Genomic DNA, 11,731 nt, shown 5'->3' with positions numbered 1-11,731 from the left:
TGGGGCAAATACATCTCCTTTGTGCTGAGAACTTGGTCTTGGGGTCCTCTGAGCTAATACTTTCCCTTTCAGACCTGTCTTCATTCAGAAGAAAAGTTCTGCTGTGAAAAACAGGTATCTAAAAATATCCATTGTTTAATATATATATATATAATATATATATATATATATATATATGTTTATTTTTCATATCAAATATACATATATGAAGAACTTTCAGTCATTTGGAACATAGTTGCTTCTAAATTTCCATCTTTTTAAAAATAATAATAATAATTTTTTTTGAGATAGGGTCTTTTTGTAGCCCAGGATGACCTGGAACTCACTCTGTATTAAAGCTGGACTTGAACTCCTGATTCTGCTCCCTCTATTTTCCAAGTGCTAGTATTACCATTGCATGTCATGACACCCAGCTCTAAAGTTTCCATCTTATCAGGACTGGTGGACCCTTATCCTGATAGGTCGAACTCTAGCCCCAAAGACAGGGAAAAGGGAAGAAGGACATGAAGGCAGGGTACATATTCTACCTTCAGAAGTCCACATCTTGTCTAATTATATGATGCTGGCCATTCTGGCTTTCAGGAGAAACTGAGGCAGAACTCTAGGTTGGGCAAGCAGGTAGTCAGTTAAAATTGTGCCTTCTAGTAATGAAGGAGAAGAGGGAAACACATTTAGAAACACCCACCAGCCTCTACTATGTCCCATTCAGGTGAGAACATGCCCCTCTGTATCTGTCTCTGACATTTGGTCAGAAGAGAGTTCTTCCGGCCCCATGTTACCCAACATGCTGCAGTGCAGTGGTAACATGGTAACTGCCAGGGAAACTCATTTGGAAAAAGAAGCAAGGCAAAGACTACCCAGTCACTAGGCTCTGGCGGTTGCCAAATCCTGCTGGAGCAGAATCAGGAAGAAGCCGGGTCCCGGGAGAGGAGGGACTCTCCTGCTTAGCGCATCTGGAAGCTGTTGTTGCTACCCTCTGAGAAGAGCTGTCTTCTTCCATTAGCTTCTCTGGTCACATCGAAAGCAGGTCCTGGGCAATTGCCCTCTTTCTCAGACTCTTTTGTGCAGGTGGAAGGTTTGGGTTCCAGGAGTTGCTTTGGGGCTTGAATGATCACAAGCTTTGGAAGGCCACGCTTCTGGTTTCAATTCTGTCCCCAAATTAGTAAGTGTCTGTTGTATTTGTTTCTGGTTAGTAGACACCTCTGAGTAAGCAAAGCCAAGGAAGGTCTCTCTCTCTCTCTCTCTCTCTCTCTCTCTCTCTCTCTCTCTCTCTCTCTTCTCTCTCTCTCTCTCTCTGTGTATTAAGGCTTTGCTTTTCCATTCCTGATCCTTGGTCCTTGAGCTGGGCTTGCCATTCTTCCCAACAGTTAGCTTTCTCATTAAGAACAACACAATGAACCGCTTACACAATGGAAATTTATTTCCTTTCAGTCCTAGATTTGCTAGATGTTTAAGATCAAGGTGCCTGTAGGGCTTCTTCTCCTGAGGCCTTCCTTCTTGGCTTGTGGAGACCAAAGTCTCTCTGTGGGTTCACACGGTCTTCACTCTGTTTGTCTGTGACTTAATTTCTTATCCTTTTAACACCAGTCATATTGGCTCAGGGGCCACACTATTGGTCTCATTTTAACATAATTGTATCTTTAAAAACTAATTCCAGATACAGCCCATTTTGAGACATAGATGTTACAGTATTGTATTAGTAACTTGCTCTGACAAAATGCCTGATACAAGCATATTAAGGATGGAAGGACTTATTTTAGGAAGGAGAGCTTATAGTTTGAGTATGGGAGGCATCATTGTGAGGATGTCATGGTGGCGGGAGTGGGAGGGAGCTGGCCCCACTGCATCTGCATCTAGGAAGCAGCAGCAGAAGAATGTGGTTCTCAATGCACGTTCTCCTTTTTATTCAGTTTTGGACCCAAGCTCATGGAATGGCATTGCTCACCTTTGGGGCGGTGGGGGGGGGGCGGTGGCGGCGGCGGCGGGGGGGGGGGGGGGGGGGGGGGTGTTTGTCTTCCTAATTCAGTTGACCCAATCTAGAAACTCCCTCACACCTGAGCCCGGAGGTGTGACTCCTAGAATTCTAGAGCCTGCCAAGTTGGCAGTCAGTGTTAATGATCGCAGGCATCGACATGGATGAGGGTGGGCACAGCCCACAAAAACCACCCTTCTGATATGCATAAAATAGGCTTGGGTGGGATCCTCTGCCAGAAACTCTCATAAGATCGAAGCCAGAAGTGGGATTTGTTTCCCCCTCTCGCTAAGTCTACAGATTCTTTTTAAAAAGAGCTCAATGTGAGAACAGAGGAAAACGAGCAGTTTTTCACCCTTCAAAGTCTCCAGAAGTAATACACTGCTCCCAGAGCGGGGGCGGCAAACTCTGGATACATTGTGTCCACTGTCACTTCTTCAAGCCGTTAGCTGTACTGGCAGCAATCTCTTGTACCATTCTCCACTAAAAGGGGCAGGAAGCAACCTTCTGGGTAGTTACAGCATGCATCCTAGGTACAAAGGTTGGCTGCTTGTAGGGCTAGAGCAGGAGAGTCTGATCACATGTTCTAGTGTATACCACAGGGTCTCTGAATTGCTGGCCTGATGGATGTGCTTGTTTGCTGCCCGACACTGTACTCATGCGCCAGCGTTACACTTTAACTGTGTTTGGAATAGGACTCACAGTTTCTTAAATTAGATAGGAGTGCTCTTTCTGCCTCCGTGGAAAGCCCAGCTGTCGGCAAGTCAGAGCTGATAGGGTGGGTCTGTACTCCGTGTATGTGGGACCCAGGCACTTCTCACTTTCGCCTGAACCATTTCTTGGATGTGATTTTTATTGCTGTGTCTCCAATTTGTGCTGCAGACATCACTTCCATATTCCAAGAATCTGGATGAATAAAGGGGAAATAAGGACAAGATCATTTTCCTTTAAAAAGATGCCTCTCAGAATTCTACTTACATTCCACAATTGCTCTTAATTGGGAAGGATTCAGGGAAATAGAAGTATTTTGGGGGTTGAAAAGGCTTTGAGACTTTTATCATTAGGGAAGAAGGGAGACTAGATACATGAAGAGAATCGGAATCTCTCCAACAAATAGGAAAATCTGCTCTTTCATTCTGTCTGAAACCTTTCACACTTCCTTCAACTGCAGAAGAGTAGCTATTGGTGTTCAAAGAAACAGCAAGATGTGCTGTGGAATAGTCCTTTTGTACACTGTAAAGATTTGTCACTTGAATTGGTTTAATAAAATGATGATTGGCCAGTAGCCAGGCAGGAAATATAGGAGGGGCTACCAAACTAAGGATGATGGGAAGAAGGGCTGAGTGAGGATCCGCCAGCCAGATGCAGAGGGAGCAGGAGATGAACATGCTATGCTAATAAAGCTACTGCCACATGTCAGAGCATAAATAGAAATATGGGTTAACTTAAAATGTAAAGCTAGTTAGTAATGAGCCTGAGCTATTGGCCAAGCATTTTATAATTCATATTCAGTCTCTGAGTCAGTTATTTGGGACATGGAAACATCTGTTTACAAAGATGACCAATCAGAGGCTAACTTGACTGCACTGAGAGATGCCTAGAGAATTGGTAAAGCACAATTCTGGACGTGTCAGTGAGAGTGTTTGCAGAGATTGGAGTGCGTGCGTCAGTAACCAAAGGGGGAAATGTGAAAAATAATAGCCAATAAGGTGGAGGCACAGATGGAACATAAGAGAAAGAAAGGGGGAGATCAAGCCAAACTTAGAAGCTCGATTCCTCTTGAATAGATGTGTTTACTGTTCCGTCGCTAGCCCACAGATCCCATGCTCCCTCTTCCCCAGGCACTGAATGAGGATTCACACCAACAACTCTGTAGAGATCCAGCCCTTCAGCCTCAGATGCATTTGCATCATGGGTCCCTTTGTTCTGAGGCTCCCAACTTCTTGGGCTTCACAGCTACTCTGTTCATCTAGCTTCTTGTAGATGGAGCCATTGGAGTATGCAGGGTTCTCCAGAGCTTAGCTTCTTAAACTGTTGGTTTGCATTCCATAAGGGCTCATGGAACTCTGGAGGGCGTCACAAAAAAAATGGCAATGGTAAAAGTTTTCTTAATGTACAACAACCGAAGATGTACTTAAAATTAAACATGTATGGAGTCTTTACTAGTTGTCTGTGTTACCTGCCTTCATTGTAGTCTTAGTTCTGAACATGCAACATGTATATATTATACACATATGTCATTATGCTATACAGTACAATAAATGTTGCCTGAGAAATGTTGGCTCAGAATCCAGTCTATTGTGTTATGAATGGCAGAGTTTTTATTGTGCATACAAAGTTCTCTGCTGTTATAGAAACGTAATCGTTTATTTACATAAAACAAAGACTTAGCATTTCTCTGCCACCATTCCTTAGCATGTAAGTATTGAATTATGTATCTTTGCATTGCATTAGAATGCTCAATTTAAAAAATTGCTGTCTGGGTGACTGGCTTGAGTTCAATTAAAAAAATCATTAAATAAGGTATGGTTTAGGATTAGGACAGAAATTTCAACAATTTCTCAAATGGCCCTAAACATACTTCTGCTATCTTGTAGTATATATATATATATGTGTGTGTGTGTGTGTGTTTATATGTATATACGTGTGTGTATGTGTGTGTATGTGTTTGTGTGTATGTGTGTGTGTTTATATGTATATACACGTGTGTGTGTATGTGTGTGTATGTGTTTGTGTGTATGTGTGTGTGTTTATATGTATATACGTGTGTGTTTATATGTATATGTGTGTGTGTGTCTGTGTGTATGTGTGTGTGTTTATATGTATATACGCACGCGTGCGCATGTGTGTGTGTGTGTGTGTGTGTGTGTGTGTGTATGAAGCAGCCTTCTCAGCAGTGCTGATTATAAACTCAAAATTTCAATCAACAAACATTCATGCAAGATTTAGTTCTTTATGCAAAAATAAGTTCATCCACCTTACTGGCATGCAAATTTGCTTTCATCTTTAATAAGCGGTAAAACTATGTGCATGCCAAGTAACTGTTTTAAAACAAATTCCTGATCAGTAAATATTTTATTTCCATGTCTATTCTGTATACCTATATACCAGCCATTGTGTAAAAAAACAAAAACATTTTTTTTGTTAATTCTATTTATTAGTCAACTGGAAAACTAGACAACCCTCCAGTCCTGGAAGGTGTTAATTTAACCCTCTTCCTCATTATCATTGTCTCCAGTACCACCCTGGCCCTGCTGGCGTTTTTTTCCTCTTCATATGGCCTGGGTGGCCACCACCCAGGAGAACAGAGGGAGAGTCAATGTGCTTCTGGGAGTCCAGGCAGGCAACACAGAGAGGGGATGGTTACCACCTGCTTCTGTACCTTGCTATGATACTAGTGGATGAGTACATGGGCATGGTGAATAGACTTGGCCGGGCTCATCTTTTTTTTATTTGGTTTTTGGAGACAGGGTTTCTCTGTGTAGTTTTGGTGCCTGTCCTGGATCTCGCTCTGTAGACCAGGCTGGCCTTGAACTCACAGAGATCCGCCTGGCTCTGCCTCCCGAGTGCTGGGATTAAGGGCGTGCGCCACCACCGCCCCAGCTGGGCTCATCTTAAAGACCTGGGTCTGCAGCCACCTCTCCAAAAAGTCCTTCATCTTCAGACCCAGGTTGTAATCCAGTTTCTTCTCATCCAGTTCCCCAATGAGAATAAGTCACCTCAGCAGAGCATTGCCTTCAAAAAGATGTCCCTTTTGGTCCATCGTCAGCAGCTCCTGGGCAGCCTGGAAGATCTTGGAGAGGGTAAATTTGACCCTCACTCCTCACCTTTGTTCCGGAGCCCATACTCTCTGATCAGCTTCAGTTCCTGGTGGAGACCCAATTTCTCAAAAGGTCTTTATGGGGTCACATAGTTTTTGTGTCAAACTCAACTTCTGGCAACCGGCTTGTTGATGTCCCTAGGCACGCTGCTGCTGTGCCTGCGAACTCATCCCCGTGACAAAGGGCATGTCAAAATTTTTTTTAGGCAAAATGGGACACGAATGGAAAGAGTTTAAGAAGCCCTGATGGAGGAATAGAACAAATAGAATGTGTGTGTGTGTGTGTGTGTGTGTGTGTGTGTGTGTATTATTAAATGGGATTTAAGATTGGCTTACATGATAGGGCCAGGGTAATCCAACAGTGTTTGCCTGTATTTGGAGCCCCTGAGAAACCTGGAATTGCCCAGTCCAGGCAACTCAGCTTTCTTAGTCCAGCACCCACATCCTGGAAGGTTACTGGTACAGAGTTATTGTTGAATGGAGGAAGAGGCCAATGCCGCAGGAATTATAGAAATCTAGTGTATAGCGAGACCCACACGGGAAGAAGCACACAACAGCACCCTCACAGTGCAGGTTTTCTCACACTTATTTTGCATACTGGCTGCTTGTGGAGGAAGGGCTACTCACCTCGGGAATGAGTATTCCCCATCCTCAGGCTCCGTCTCACCTGCCCATCTTCTCTGAAAATGTACCCAAAGGCGCACAGATGTGTCTCTGCAGTTTTAGATGTCTCTTACTCCAGTCAAGGTGAAAACCAAAAGCAGCCACCCTAAGGCACGATGGGACTGTGTAGCCTCTGATCCTATAAGCCAGTCTAATATGTCTCATGTCATGTACACCTTCTGCTAGTTCTGTGTCCTCTAGAGAACTCTGGCACAAGCTTGGATTAGATTAGACGGCACAAGCGTGAAGAGTCTGAAACAGTCCTGAACCCCTCGAATTTCAAACTGCTTTCAGGGCTATGTAATAGGTCAGATCGGTGGGGTTTTTTTAGTTATAATAAAGTCAATACATAGGGTGTGGTAGTAACTAAGAGGTAAATACTGACTGCTGATTGTTTGAAGTATAGAATGGGCTAGGCTATGCTAAGACCTTCATGAACACTTTCCCATTTAGATTTCACAAGAATGCTGAAAATGGAGCTTACAGTAACCACTGCAGAAGAACCCAAAGATGCCGGAGATGAAGTGACTCAGGGTCATGCGATCCCCTCCCTCCCTCCTCCCTCTCTTCCTTCCTTCCTTCCTTCCTTTTCTTTTGTTCCTTCCTTCCTTCCTTCCTTTCTTTTCTTTTTTTCCTTCCTTGCTTCCTTTTCTTCTCTCTCTCTCTTTCCTTCCTTCCTTCCTTCCTTCCTTCCTTCCTTCCTTCCTTCCTTTCTTCTCTTCTCTTCTCTCCTTCTCTTCTCTCTCTCTCTCTCTCTCTCTCTCTCTCTCTCTCTCTCTCTCGGATAGCACTGTGTAGCTCTGGCTGGCCTGGAAATCACTGTGAGTTAAACTTAAAGAGACCCACCTGCCTCTGCTTCAAGAGCTGGGATTAAAGTTGTTCCCATACCTAGCCTAGGCTAGCCTACAACTGACTATGTAGCCAGGCTGTCCTCAAATGCTCCTTGGTCCTCAATAAATGATAGGCGATGACTTGTGGCTATTTAGATGGATAGTCTCAGGAAATAGAGAACTTCTCTTTCTGGACAAACAAATGCCTTTCCCCCCAAAGGAATAGATCCCCCCTACCACTTCATGGATGAATTTTTCTTCATCTTTAGAGATGAGTTCTTCATTTTTTAATGATCTGTGGGAAAACTGAGGCATCTGAGGAAATAGGACCAGAGAAATTTTCAGGAAGAGAAATATAACACAACGTTTGCAAAACCAAACACATCACTCATTGTACTTTTAAAACAGGAAACAAAACTTTTAATTTGAAAAAGAAATGAGGTAAATGATTAGCTTCATTTTTTGAGATGTAAATGATGTTCTAGAACAGATATAGTTGGATATAAACCACCAATTCATACTGGTTTTAGGCTTTTGGTGTTATAGATTTTAAATGTTACAACCACTTCAAGACTAATGCAACTTTAAGCAGGATGAAATACTTCAGGATTGAGAGCCTTGTCTAGACAACCAGGGTAGAGATAACCGTGACTTATCCACCCACAAAGAGGGTGTATATAGTCCATGTGAAACTCATTACCCTCATCGAAAGGGGCTGAGAAGGCAATGGGGATTCAGCTATCATAGAATGGGAGTCTGAAGAGGTGAGTGTGGGCACCCTGTGCTCAGACGGGAGAAAATGTCTGCGACTGTAGGAGGCAGAGAAGATGGGGAAGGTACAGTAAGAGTCAAGACTCAAAGATGATCAAGGTTTATAAGACTGGCAGTAAGAAGATGAGGAGGGAGGAAGTAAGGGTCGGGGGTGGGTGGGGACAAGTTGGGGGAGAAACCCCAGGCTGCCTGGTACAACTAGCTACACAGAAATCTAGCGTGTAGTCTGAGACAAGTTGGCTCCCCCCCGGAAATAGACATGGCACAATTTTTTTTTTTACAACATTTCTCTTTATGTTTTCTGTCAAGCCTCAGAAACCATCCCCATCTAGAGGGGAATCTCTTGGGAATGTTGGGAGTAGGATCTGATATTTTCTTCTTCCACTAAGAGGTCTGGGACTGACCCGCTAGAAATCGGATCCAGCACATGCACAGCCTCCAATGGAATGAATTTGGACCGCAGAGCTTGTCTGCGTTCACGGAGCTGGTGGCGTTGCTGAAGCTGAGCCTTAGCGTGATCCTCGGTGTCCATGTGGAAGAGTGACAGTCTGTTTGTTGTTAGAGACATCCGGTTCATCGCCATATTGTTCTAGAGCAAATCTAAGTGAGCTTTAAGTGTAATCAAAACCAATGCCATAATTAGCTTTAATCCTTTGAAGCTAACATTAATGGGGAGATGAGCTGCTATAAACCTTTTATTGCCAGCAGGATATGAATCATAAATAAAATCACCAATAAAGTGACACACACATGTGGAAAGAAGGTGAAGATAAGAACAGAATTCTTTAGAACACAGTTTTGTCCCTGTCCCCCATCTGCACCCCACTCTCATGGGATAGAGCCCAGGCCTAAGGCCTCACCCATACCCTTTATTAAATTTAATTTTGCAAAGGATCTTCAGAATCTGAAATTTTCTTCAACTATTAGGGGAAAGATCATTTTACTAAGTTTGGATGTGAAGCAGGAAATTTTAAAAATATGATTCTGTGCTATTCATGATGTTGCAATTAAGATTTTGTGAAGTATCTGTTTCAAAAACTCAGAGATGCTAAAAAGGAGAAAGACCTCATTAATAGAAATTATGTCTTGCAAGTTATTATCTTTTACAAATGAGAAAACTGAAATTCAAAGATAGAGGAGCAAGGAACAGGCATATCTGGAAACAGGGCTGAAAATTTTTGGCTCCGTGTGTTTGTCTGTGTGCGTGTCTATGTGTCAGTGTGTGTGTGTGTGTGTGTGTGTGTGTGTGTGTGTGTGTGTGTATGAGTGAGTGTGTGTGTTGCATCAGGGGTTTTTCTCCTTCCTAAGAATTTTCACAATTAGCGGCATTGTGCTTAATGTCATAGCAGATTTCCTCAGTTATCCTGTGGAGTTGTTCAAGGGGAATACTTCTGTTTATATTGATTTTAAACAAGCGGTTGAGACTCATCTTTGGTGGTCTGTGTGTTGGTGTGTCCTGTCTCCACAACCTTGTTCATTTAGGAACTAGAAATCATCTTGTAGTCTCTTGTTTTGGGGGGGAAATGGGGGAAACTTTCTTTGCCTTGTGGTGTAGAAGTTCCCTTCAGGTACACACAGTTAGAGAAGAGGACCAATTATTAATGAAAACCATGAGATTAGGACAAACTTTTCCAAGTTAATGGATGAGTGAGTGCTTCATGTAAAAAACGTTCTGGGTTTCCTGAAGGAGTGGAGAGAATTTGAAGCTGCGACAAGGAAACAGAGTAACACCCGAATTCTCTCAAATAGGTTGCTAAAGATCTCGGTAAGATCTCCGTAAGGCTTTCCAAAATGGCGTCTGGTAAACTCCTTCTGGGAAGTAGAGAGGAATTGTTGTTCTCTGACCCTGGAAATAGTTTCTCACAGTCAAACAGGGGGTGTTGTCACTTCATCTGACCTGGTGTTTCATAAACCCTGAACCCTGAATCAGAGTGGGACTCTTTCTTTCTTCTCTTGGCGTTCTTCGGGCCAGTTCAGGCTTGTTCAGGGTGCCCTCCCCATGACTTTTGAATTTTGAAAAGATTGATGCTAAGTGCTGTCTGCATTCCAACATAGCTCTCCTCCAACTTTTCTGGGTCAGCATATTAAGGTCTTCCCAGATGGAGCTTGCTTGGCTTCAGAAGCACTCAGTGACTCAGGTTTCTGTTACATAAACAAGAAGGTTTGTACTACGGCCTCCATTTCTGTTGCTGGGGTCTTTCCTGCTGTATGATGTGTATAAATGCCACACCAAGTTTCAGATTCTGCATTATGCTGTCTGGATGCACTGATACAGCCCCCCCTTTGGTTTTTTGACACAAACATTGGTAGGTGTCCCCCATTCCCCTACTCCCATCACTTACTGAGCTCTTGCTAGACAGCAGACTTTCCAGGATAACAGTTCATCTCCCAATCTCCCTTGTAACTAATGTGGCAGCGTGACTAAATTTGCCTAATGGCTTTTAACTTAAAGCACGCATGATTATTATGGGTTGTACACCTGTCCTTCCCAACTTTTTGCCCTGCTTACTGGACAGACTTGCATTAAATCCTAGGATGGGAACCATATTTTGAGGATCACATCACTGTCCTGTCAACTCTTCATATCCTGAAAAGAAAAGGAAATCATTTCTGTTTGATTTTAGGTTCTGTTTTTTGGGGGTCTTTTTTGTTGTATCACTGAACCTTATTCTAAATAATATACCTTGATAGAGTGTTTAAAACTATTCCAAATTGTTCATAACTGGATGAAGAGGAGATATTTGTAGAAATTGTAAGGTTCTCTCTCTCTCTCTCTCTCTCTCTCTCTATATATATATATATATATATATATATATATATATATATATTTTTTTTAAATTTTCAAGTCAGGGTTTCTCTGTGTAGCCTTGAATGTCCTGGAACTCACTCTGCAGACCAGGCTGGCCTTGAACTCAAAGATCAGCCTGCCTCTGCCTACCGAGTGCTGGGACTAGTTGTAAGGAAGTCTTCTAACCAAAAAAAAAAAAGAGGTTCCATTCAAGAGTATGCCCAAACAGTGCAGCCATTCTTGGCATGGTTGTGGAATAAAGTGCTTTATAACAGCCTTATGCACTCAGCACATGACTGTTTACATTTGTCCACCTCCATCGTCAGGGAATTTCTTCTCTGCAGATAAACCAAATTGTGCTGCCGTTTCGTTAGGGACCTTGGAATAAACTTCTTCCGTTTGAGGGACCTGGCCGACAGTGCACTGTGTCATTGTGAATTAAGCTCCTGAAAACTGGCAGAGGCTTAGGAGTACAGTCTCGAGGACAGAACCCATATTCAAAGGATCTACAGTGTTCTAGAGAGTTTTGCTGATGCTTCTATGCATTGGGCGCCAACGATGAAACGTGCCATTGCAGGGGCTGACAAGATTGTGATGTCCACGGGGCAAGAAGAAAGGCGAGGGCTGCTGGAGCTCAGGTCTCTGTGGTTGCAAAGTTTACAAAGTTTATGCTTTTTTTTTTCTAGCAGGAGTAACAAATTGGTGAAAGAATAATAAAAAATATATTTCCTTGATGAGCAAGATACTCAGCAAAAGAGCTTACCTTCTTAGTCTCCAGCTCTGCCCTGGTTTAAGGTACTGGTGTTAAATTGTCACGCTTTTCTTTGATGTGTTAGCTCATGTTGATGTCAGAAAGGTAGGGATAATCTGGGGCCTTGAAAGAGCAT

At 43.0% G+C, this 11,731-nt stretch overlaps 1 pseudogene; it reads right to left on the bottom strand.

Annotated features, from left to right (window-relative positions):
- Positions 1 to 5,178: 5,178 nt before the first annotated feature.
- On the bottom strand, positions 5,179 to 8,639 carry LOC114701188 (annotated as a pseudogene).
- Between the last annotated feature and the right edge of the window lie 3,092 nt (positions 8,640 to 11,731).

This window comes from Peromyscus leucopus, chromosome 18 (genome assembly GCF_004664715.2).
Source record: "Peromyscus leucopus breed LL Stock chromosome 18, UCI_PerLeu_2.1, whole genome shotgun sequence".
Lineage (NCBI taxonomy): Eukaryota > Metazoa > Chordata > Mammalia > Rodentia > Cricetidae > Peromyscus > Peromyscus leucopus.
The sequence above is the reverse complement of the archived record's forward strand: the minus strand, read 5'-3'. Positions and strand labels throughout refer to the sequence as shown.